The 12,126-nt window shown below is 31.6% G+C and overlaps 1 pseudogene; it reads right to left on the minus strand.

Annotated features, from left to right (window-relative positions):
- Nucleotides 1–3,959: 3,959 nt before the first annotated feature.
- The window catches only part of LOC132272906 (wall-associated receptor kinase 2-like), an 87,928-nt pseudogene continuing 79,761 nt past the window's right edge, over nucleotides 3,960–12,126 (minus strand).

A 12,126-nucleotide genomic window follows, 5' to 3' on the forward strand; every position in this document is an offset into this window, starting at 1 on the left:
AAAGCATTATTGCACATGTTCTATTTTTCTTCATTTATATTTTTCCCTTCGCAATCTTTTGAAATGAAAAGTTTGAAAAGTGTTAAAAAAAACTAGTCTAACTCAAAATTTTAAAAGTATTATCAATTAGCTTGTTTTGATACCATTATTGGAGAAGAGAATACGAAAAGATAGCATTTGGAGTCTTTGATACCATTATTCCAAAGACTCACCCAAAATGAAGTCTTTGGAAGGACTTCTGTTGTTATGCAAAGGAAGTTGCCAGGAAAGGATGGTAATGGGGTGAAATTCATGCTATATTTTTCTTTATTTATATTTTGTCCTTCGCAATCTTTTGAAATGAAAATTTTAAAAAGTATTAAAAAATTAGTCAAACTCAAAATTTTAAAAGTATTATCAATTAGCTTGTTTAATTTGATACCATTATGGGTGATGACAACACGAAAAGATAGCATTTCAGGTGTTTTCTTGACCCGAAACAGCACCAGATCTAATTAGACTCCCAATGAGCGTCGACAATGCCAGTTTATCCTTGAAGCTCGGGCTCTTCAGCAACTTCTCAAGTCTCGGCGCGTCTTCACCACTTAGATCAGTTAGGCACCACCGCACCTTCGTTGCTGCTCTGGAAAATCCAATCACAACCCATAACGACGACATCGGTTAGGCACGTAAGCGATGGTGACGAAGGCACCCAGATCAGTAGACGATGACTTGACTAATGGGCTCTCTGCAGACGTACACAGCGTGGTTCTTCAGGCACCCTCTGTACCTGGGTTTCCTTGGCGCCCCACCATCGTCTCTTGTACCTGTTCTGCCGCCGCCGTCTCCTGCGCCTACCTTGCCGCCGCCTTTTGCGCTGACATTGTCGCCGGTGTTATACTTGTGTGTATAATATATAATATAATATATATATATATATATATTTATATATATATACTAGTATATGTTTGTATGTGATCGGATAGAGATAGATGAGAAAGAAATAGTATGATTAAAAAATTAATCTAATAATTTTATTATGGGTATAATAGTCATTTAGGGTATTTGATATTTTAGAATAAATGTGATTAAAAAATTAAGGGCAAAGTTGTCTTTTTCTTTGCTTTTAACAGAGACTGTGACAGAAAAGTGAAAATGGACCTGAGTGATAGATATTTTAAAAAGATGTTTTGGACTGATATTTAGTAAAACTTCAAGGGGTGTCAGTGAAATTATCCCTATTTTTTTTTCAAAATTTTTTAGAAGGACTTATATTGTTATGCAAAGGAAGTTGCCATGACACGTCCACCCTTCAAAAGGAATAATAACGTTTTAAATGGTTCAGTAATGGTAATTTAGTCTACTTAAATTTTAAATTTGTCAGAGGGGCCTATTTACACAAAATTGAAACATTAAGGGTGTTTTTTTGCACATAAGAAGCGTCCTCCAATAATATCTTTTTTGATTATTTTATTAAATTATTTATTTTTATATATTTTATAAAATAATCCAGTAATGATAATTTAGTCAGCTTAGAATTTAAATTTAGGGTAATTTACACAAACCTGTCCTATGGTTTGCCATAATTACAGGCAGCACCCCTTCTGTTTCGAAAATTACGCGGACCTCCCCTACTTTTGAAAATATCCTACACGGACCTCCCTTCCGTTACGGTTAACGCTAGTCAACGATGAAAATTGATGACGTCAGCTACTATTTTTATTAAAATCTCTAAAATACCCTTGTCTATATGATTAAATAAATATTATATTGAAAAGATTATATATATATATCAAGCCTTCATCTGGTTTAGTTAGTGGTGATGGCAGCAAGGATCTGTGACGGCGACGAGTTGTGGTGGTGGGTTTTGAGACGGTGAGGCTGTGAGATGGCGACGGCGAGGCTGTGAGATAGCGACGGTGAGGATCTGTGACGGCGATGCTTTGAGACAATCTGATTTTCCTTCCGGGTTTTTCCTCCTTAAATTCGTCTGCTGTGAGACAATCTATTTTATTGTGGAATTATGATTCAATATATTTTACACTTTAGTCGTTTTTAATATACGTGTTTGAGTGAGTGCATAAAACTTTCTCAGGTCTCGACTTCTGTTTTTGGGTATCCATTAACTCGATCTCTTTGCATCCCTTTCAAAACATTTGCATAAATATATATTTGATCTTGCTCCAATTGAATTGTAGCCTGTAGAATCCTTCATTGAACACGTACCATTGCTACACAAACAACCATTCCTCTCCAGTTCTGTCTACTTATACCCACCATAACTGCACTGCCCAAACTCTCTGTTACCTCAACTTTCTTTGACTCCCAATCCTGCAAAATTAAAGATGATAATCATGATATATATATATATACTGAGCATACTGTGAATTTACCATCATTTGCTCTCTTACATCTTTGAAGGCAAGAGTTCCATATGATCCAAGCTAGGCATGGTAGAGTTTGGTGGCATAGCTAATGATGCGATAGAGAATTAAGGGTGGATTTTGATTTTGCCCATTACAATGACAGAGGATATGGTCTCTGTCAACTAGTATGATCTACTACACATATTCATCCTAACCTTGATGTCAAAAATTTATGGAATTCGGATTGAAAAGTATGAAGGTGCAAGTTTTTTAAACTTTATTAAAATAAGGATAGGAGAAAAAAAAAAAAAAAAAAAACCTCCACTGATCTATTGCTGTATTGCAAACATTAGAGATAAATAAATAAATAAATAACTCCACTAATCTATTGCTATATTGTAAACATCAAAAACAGCACCATACCGGGTCAAGCTCTACGATTCTGACTCGACGGTTCTCATCGCCATCGCCAACTCCGACGTCCTTATAGTCACCGCCGGTATACCACTGCATAGATCCGGTATCATAGTCGATCCATCCTTTCTTTCTCATCAAATCTCCTCTGCAATCAAAAGAGAGAAACAGTCTGTAACCCCGCCACTGAAGATCCATGTCGGCAAGATCCAGAAACTCCAAATTCCATTATTGGCGTGGCGAAAGCCCAAAGTTGTTATGGGCATTTTAGTAATTTAAGATAATAATATAAGGGTATTTTAGTAATTTTGACACGTCCGTCAATGTACTTAACGGTCCGTCACACATAAGGGAGATCTGCGTAGGATATTTTCAAAAGTAGGGGAGGTCTGTGTAATTTTCGAAACAGGAAGGGTACTTCTTGTAATTATGGCAAATCATAGGGGAGGTCTATGTAAATTACCCTTAAATTTATATAAACCTATTTACGCTAAATTAAAACTTACGTGGGGTGTGATATGCACGGTACACATATTTGCCTAATCTTGGAATGTTAATCAATGCTTGCAAAGCGGACCTAGGTTGAACAATGCTCGCATAACCGACCTAGTTAATCTTGTTAGTTTTCTCTTTGACTTTTACTCCCTAATAAATGTTCTTCTTTGCTCTTTTATTTCTGTAGCTATCCAATTTACCTTGATGCCATCGACATTCAACTCTATGAGAGGGAAGACAACTATGTAATTTCCAAAGCAGGCTCTTCCATGGTCTTTGTTTCATTGTGCCACCTACATGTGTTTTTTACTTGGCAAATTACGACAATAATTTCCACAAATTAAACAGAAGTCAAATACTTAAAATAATAAATAAGGGGGTACTATATATATTGTGCTATATTAAACTAGAGGAATTACATTATGAGATAAGCAATAAGCCATCCTAAAATTTCACTGCTGTCTTTGTTGCTAGTGGTGATACCATTAGCAGCAACACCAGCAAGCCAAAGCCAGACTGTCTAAGCAGCTAAGACCTGTTCAATATAATTTGAAGTAGGAACAAAAAACTAAAAGTGATAGTTTAATATTAAATATATTAATATCAAATAATAGTTAATAATTTTTATTTAAAAATTACTTGAAAGGAATATGATGGCAATTATAAGTACACTGTTGTACAGATTAACTATGGTTAAATGAAAAATGATCAAATCATACATCTTATTCATTTATTGGAAAAAAAAAAATACACATCTTATTTGTTTATTTAACATAATAAAACCGGTGCAGTACATAATTTAAACAGAAAATAAAATGCAGTTGTATTATCAAACACAAAGCCATCATCTCCCACCGCCTACTGAAATTAATACTTGATCCCGGTCATTGTATTACCACCACCACCATAACCACGATCCTCTAATTCACGGAGCAAGTACTCTCTCTCCTTTGAGTTTACACCGGCACTAACCCATCCGTGCGTTTCCATCTTTCTTAGTCCCTCAAGTTCGGCTGCTACTTCCTTCATTGTAGGCCTTTCCTCACCTTTTAACATTAAGCACCTTTTTTGCCAGATTAGCTACTTCTCTTAGCTGCTCTGGATTTCCCTCTTGCACTACACAATCATCCAGAATTTGGAACAGTCGATCTTCTTTCTGTAAACTATAATAATTCGTGTTAAGCCATTAATCACAAATTTACATGAATCTCATATCTTAGAACTTCATAATTTTCATATATCTATAATACATAAATAAATACTAGTTAGATATAAATACCTCGATTCACGATATCAATTCTTGTTGAGATTAAGTCCAACGTCCAGATCCTTTGGCCACGAACTAATCTGCAACTCTGATCAACAGGTAAAGGTGGAAACTGGTTTATCTCTCTTGGCCTTTTGCACACATAAAACTTTTACGTATTGTTTCATTAATTGTACATAATTAATGGAGTATATACACTTTTATAAAGGCAGAGAGAGGATCAGTTTTCCTTATAGTAACATAATTTTACTTTCCATCAAAGTAAGGAATAAGAAAGGAAAACACTTTTCCAATAAGTAATTATAAGTTGACCAAAAATAAATAATATCAATTGATATCTATTTACTTACCCACCAAGTAATATGTCACATGTCCAAATCATGTGGGCCACAATTAAATAAATAATCTTACATTCTCCCACTTGGCACATATGATAATCTTTGTAGTGGTTTAGTAAAATAGTCATTAATGTGTACCATAAATTAGATTAACTCATTAAATTGGTCATCATAAATACCATGGTAAATGAATTACCAATGCGAGTCATGGTGGTTATATATCCTTAAATGACACAGTCCCTTCTATGTACCATAACACTAGTAATCTATTCAACATAGTCTATAAATGAGAAGTATCAATAATGATCTAACAATAATGTCTTTTCCAAGATTATTCCTATTACCACTTATTAAAACAATACATACATATACATTAATTAAGAGGAAATATCAGAAACACATTTAATCAGCGCAAAATGTCAAATATATATAAGCAATATTAGTAATCTACAATTAAAAAATAATCATCATTGACTATATTTAAGACCCATTCTTTCAACATGTTCCAATGTCTTGGATGGTAGTCCATTCATTAATGGATTGCAATCATAAGTTGTGTGCTTATAATTTCAATAGACATTCGTTGTTTCTAAATATCTTCTTTAATGATAAAGTATTTTAACTTTAGAATACCTATCATTTTTCATACAAGAAGATCAATAATTGCAGCATAATTTTTCAGCAATCTGAAAACGGTACCCATAACTCCAAGTCCTGAAATAAATTCTGCAACCATAAATTATAGCCTCAAAGCATGCTACAAATTAAAATTTCATAATAGACAAAGTAATCATAAATTACTTTGCACTTTTTCATAATATTGTTCCTCCAACCAAATCTTCTAGAACTCTTTTAATATATGTTTTATGAGACAATTCTAAAAACAAATCAACGTGATCTATAATAAAATATTTCTATTCCTATCACATAGGATGCCTCATCCATATATTTAGTTTTATATAATAAACTAAGATCACTACTAACAAATAAAATATCATCAATATATAGAATCAGAAATATAAACTTACTTCCACTAACCTTCTAGTATATACACTGATCAACAGTGTTTTTCTTAAAACCAAAAGAAATAATGGTATCATTAAACTTAATATACCATTGTTAGGAAGCTTGTTTAAATCTATATATTGACATCTTAAGTTTACGGACCATGAATTCTTTACCCTCTAATATGAAGTCTTCAAGTTGTTCCATATGGACTTACTCTTATAAACTCCTATTCATAAAAATTGTATTCACATCCATTTGATGTAATTCTAAATCATAATAAGCTACTAATGCCATGATATTTTAAAAGATTCCTTCTTAAATACTAGAGAGAAGGTTTCTTTATAATCTCTTTATTCATGATACTGATCCATTTAATAAAATCATTACTGTTAATGGCTTGTGAATATGTAATCGGATCCGTATATATCTTGCTATATATCAAAATCAGATTCTTGTAGATATATCACATAGTCATCCGGAATAACAGATCTTCTTTCTCTTTGAGATCGTCTTAATGTTATTCCTTATGATTCTTCTATAATCTATTCATTGGTGACAATCTCATTATAGAGTTGTTATTCATTTAATTGTTCTTCGTTGTTATACGGTTCAACAACTGAATAAACAATTATTTCCTTATAAGTTATGAGTAAAGATATTTGTACCCTCACTTCTGAAATGATTAAATTCTTATTTTTATCACTCCCACTGATTTCACCATTCTTAATGAATTTGACATTACCGGTTTCAATAATTATCGTACTATATTTCGGATAGTAAAACTTGTACCCTTTAGATTACTTAATATCCACAACATTATGGGTAACAATGAATTACTTAACATACTCCTAACCAATTCCATAAGAGTACGATTACGCCTTACAGTTACACGCTTCTGCTGTGGCATGTATAGCAAAGTGTATTGAACACAAATGGCATACATTTCAAGGAGTTTAACAAACGGTAAGAGTATTAACTTGTTTCATCATACTTTACATAATATTCACCACCTCTATATGACCTTATGATTTTCACTTTCTATCTAGTTGTTTTTCAACCTTATTTATGTATACTTCAAGAGTACCCACTGCTTGAGATTTTTCATACAACAAATAGATATATCCATAACGTGAAAAATCAACTATAAAGGCGATAAAATACTTTTCTCCTCCAAAAGATGGTACATCAGAAGATCTACAAATAATTTCAAGAAGCTATGTACTTATTGTGGCTAATTTCTTTATGCGTTTAGTTTGTCTACCCTTAATACAATCTACACACACATCAAAATCAATAAAGTTTAGATTTAGAAGAATCACATCCTTTACTAATTTTCCTAACCTTTCACTAGATATTGACCTAGTCTTTTATACTAAAGATAAATTTTTATTAATTGAGCTACGCTTAATTCTAACATTATGATACAAGATTAAAAGGATTTTAATAAATAAACCATCAAATTTGAATTTACAGAAATCATCAACAATAATACCATAATTCACAAATTATAATTTCTTAAATAAATATCATTACCAAATTTAAATGAAAAACCATTAACATAAAGTTTTTGAAATAAAATCAAATTATGGGAAATTGAATAAATATAAAAATTTTAAAATAATTTAAATAAAATCCATTGTCTAACATTAAACATAGTGTCACAATGGTTTTAACAAAACTTTTTCCCAAGTATCATAAATAAGAAATTCTTATTTGAATTTGTGGTTTAGGCCATAAAAAATTCTTGCATCTATTAAAAATATAAATATTAGTACTTAAGTCAACCTATCATGTATTAAAAAGAATTTCAACAAGTAGTTCGCAATATACAAAAGCCAAAAACGTACTTTTCTTTTTCGAATCATTCTTTATATGTCATGTAATCTTTCTAAAAGTGTTCAATACATTAATGACACTTTTTCATTATTACATTACTTTCTTTTAGTAGATTGACCTAAATTTTTTAATTTTGGGTGTTGCTCACTTATTATCTTTTCTGACTTATTCCCAAATTTCTTTCTAACTTCTTGAGTCATCAGATGAACATAATGATTACCTTGCTACTTAAGTTTTGTCTCCTCATAAATTAACATAATGGTCAATTAAATCACTTTCCATTTGTTTTAATAATTTTCGTTTTAGATATTTATCTATAACACGAAAACATTCTTATAATCAAATATTCCTTAGCACTATCACTATGAGGAACAATTATTTGCATAACCATAATGCTTAATCTGTTCGATCTCTCCCAAACTTTATGGAGAATCTTTTCTTCCTCACTGTTTTTATCAGTAATAACAGTAAGTTTCTCAATTTAAAATGTTAAATTAAGATTTAACACATCTAAATTTTGAACTCAACTTACTCATTTCATTATGAGAAGTTAGTCATATTGAGAATCAGAACAGATGTAGCATGCGCATTAAGGGATGTAATAAAACAAATATAATAAGATAAAATCTTAATAACAATAATACTTTGAGTTAACAATACGTATGTATAACTTAAAAATATAAATACAATGTATAACTATAGTACCCCTTTGGGTGGCAAGTACAAAATACTAATAATGATGCTTACATGTATTTATATGTATACCTTTATTGGTGATGCATTATTTAATTAAACAAATAAGTTACATTTGGATATCCTATATTTACCTAATTAAAAAAAAATACATACGACTCTTTAATTTTTATTTAATCACTTGAAAATCAATTCCCTTTGAGGAATTATTTCTCATAATTAAATAAAATCAATATTCATGAATATCACAAAAAATTATAAGCATCATAATTCATGAAATATTGCAATTATGTTTACTACTAAAATTAATATTCATCAATTATTATGGTTAGGCCACTTTGGTAGCTACCAACTTTTACATAATATGAATATTAAATTAGATAGTAACTAATTTATGATTAATTATGTCTATTACAAAAATTAATATTCATCAATCATTATGATTGGGCCACTTTAGTAGTTACCAATCTTCACATAATATGAATATTAAATTAGACAGTAATTAATTCATCATTAAGTTATATTTACTACTAAAATTAATATTCATCGATCATTATGATTAGGCCACTTTGGTAGCTACTAACCCATACATAATATGAATATTAAATTAACTAGTAATTAATTAATTATTAATTTACCCATTTAACATTATACACACATACTCATAATTGTCGATTAAAGTTTAAGCAACTTCGATCTCAAAAACTTAATAGTCCGAAATTTCATAGAAAATATCTTTTTATTTTATATACATAATAAAATATATTATTTTATTTTCGAACTTAAAGATCATAATTGAATCAATTTAAAATTGATTCTACAATATGTATGTATGTTTGGGTTCGAAACAACAAGTTATTTGCATGTCTAATTTATTAGATTAAATTTCTAAACTCACAAATTATTCTAGAAATTCAAATTCCTAAAATAAATAAATCAATACATATATTTTATATATTCAATAACTTTAATTTTAATTTATACTTACACATATTATTTATGCAACATTAATGAAAAATAATGAGTTCCTAAACCGTAAACTCTGATACCACATGTAAACTATAATAATTCGTGTTAAGTCATTAATCACAATTTTACATGAATCCCATATCTTAGAACTTCATAATTTTCATATATCTATAATGCATAAATAAATACTAGTTAGATATAAATACCTCGATTCACGATATCAATTCTTGTTAAGATTAAGTCCAACATCCAGATCCTTTGGCCACGAAATAATCTGTTACTCTGATCAACAGGTAAAGGTGGAAACTGGTTTCTCTCTTTTGGCCTTTTGCACACATAAAACTTTGACGTGTTGTTTCATTAATTGTACATAATTGATGGAGTATATGCACTTTTATAAAGGCAGAGAGAGGACCAGTTTTCCTTATAGTAACATAATTCTACTTTCCATCAAATTAGGGATAAGAAAGGAAAACACTTCTCCAATAAGTAATTACAAAAAAGGTAATTATAAGTTGACAAAAAATAAAGAATATTAATTGATATCTATTTACTTACCCACCAAGTAATATGTCACATGTCCAAATCATGTGTGCCACCATTAAATAAATAATCTTACACTTTCAATTCTAGAAAATACAATTCTAGACTTCTCTCCTTCTCTGGCCCAGTGTGAGAAAGTGGCTTCTTTCCGGTGAGCAGCTCCACAAGAAGTACGCCAAAGCTATAAACATCACTTTTTTCAGTCAACTGATTTGTTTGCAAATATGCAGGATCCAAGTAACCAACGGTTCCCAACACCATAGTTGATACTTGAGTTTCATCGAGTGCAATCAACCTTGAAGCCCCAAAGTCAGACACCTTTGTGGTGTAATTATCATCTAAGAGTATGCTCATGGACTTGACATCACATCTCTGTGAATGATGGGAACGGAAGTTACACAGTGCAAATATGATAGCACTCTAGCAGTTTTTGCAGCAATCCTTAAACGGTTTCCAGGGACATGACCTAGGTCTTTTCTTTGCTATGCATGTGGTGATAGAGAGTGTCATTGGTGATGAATTCATATACCAATAATGGGACTTTTGTCTCTAGACAACAACCCAAGAGCTTTACCACATTCCTATGATTAATTTGAGACAGCACAACCACCTCATTTATGAATTGGTCAATCTGGTTTCGATCCACCATTTTGGACTTCTTTATGGCAACTGTCTTGTTGTTTTGAAAAATTCCCTTGTAAATCGTACCAAAACCTCCTCGACCGACTATCCTACTTTCATCATGGTTGTTGGAGGCATCCTCAAGCTCCTTTGCTGTGAAATTCTAATGGTATTGGCCGATATTTGCCTTTCATGGAGTTGTATTTCTTTTTCTTTTTTTTTGGATGGTAAAACAAACACATACACACTTTTTTGCCCACGCTGGGGCTCGAACCCCTCTCCTCTTCTCGACTGACTACCCTACCTTCATGGACTTCTTGTTGTAGCAAAAAACCACCATTTTGCCGAAAGAACTTTTCTTTGAGCTTCCTTTCCTTAAATCTCCGGTACAACCAAGTGCCTCCAATTAATAATACTGCGAAGCCTATGCTGATACCTATATTTGACAAAAGAATAAACTATGTTTTATTGAATGCAACTCAACTCCTATGTACCAAATTACATGTACATACACACACATGGATAGTTGAAACATCAATGCCGAGGAAAACTAAAACTAAATACTGTTTGATTAATTTAAGCATCCTGGCCGTTAGCCAGTTATGCAAATTGACAAACCAAATTGTTTTGCGTTGTTGTTGTTGTTGTATTCTTTTTTTTTTTCGGTAAGTAAAAAGGAGAGACCAAATTGTTTTGTGTTATATTGTCAAGATGCGTCTTTCTCCAAATGAATTTGAATATGCTGGAAACTATTTACTTGGTTCATGCAAGAAATATTGGATGCCAAAACAATAATCACTTCAAGTGATTATTTTGTCCAAGTCCCAGTGTTTAAAAATAAATAAAAAATAAATTTAAAAACAAGGATTAGAAGTTCTAGAGACAGATAAAAAAAGATAAAATTGGAAGAATGCCATTTCTCAAAACTAGCTACAACCCTCTTAGCAACAAGGTTAATTAAAGTCTATAATTACCGCGGTACATAAGATTAACTCGCCGATGATGAGAGAGACTGTATCGGTAGCAAAGCTGGGGGATGCAGCCCAAACACTTCTAACATCGTTATTTTGGTTTTATAAATTAAAAACAATAAAAGTACAACGGATATTATTGTCATTTCAAGCCATTGATAAATTGACAAAACTAACCAGGAAAGTCTGAATTATTTTTAAAATCATAGGAAAAGTTCTTATTATTTAAACATTTAACAAAGTTCTTATTTTCTACTTCGTGTTGTTGCTCTTTTTGGGCTGGGCCTGCTCTTTTGGGCTGGGTTTGTAATCTCTCTGTAGTCTCCCTCAGGCTATTGTAAATTTTCTGTAAGGAAATGTTCTCTCTTGACAAGGTTGGAAGCAATTATTGTCAAGAGTGTAAAAATATATATACAGACTTACCAAGCGAGACCTTGGTCAATAATAACGGGCCTAGAGCGCAACCCTATCCATCTATTTTGCCGTCCCCTTGGTACCATTTTGGGCACGAACACTTATAACTGCCCGGAATGTTATGACAACGATTGGTGCAATTATTGAGGGTTGAATTCTTAAATTCATCAATATCTTAAAAATGATGAAACTGATAATAGAACTTTTGGGCA

The sequence above is a fragment of the Cornus florida genome, unplaced genomic scaffold (genome assembly GCF_030987335.1).
Source record: "Cornus florida cultivar Cherokee Brave unplaced genomic scaffold, ASM3098733v1 CherokeeBrave_3.0.0_Hap2_Chr09, whole genome shotgun sequence".
NCBI lineage: Eukaryota > Viridiplantae > Streptophyta > Magnoliopsida > Cornales > Cornaceae > Cornus > Cornus florida.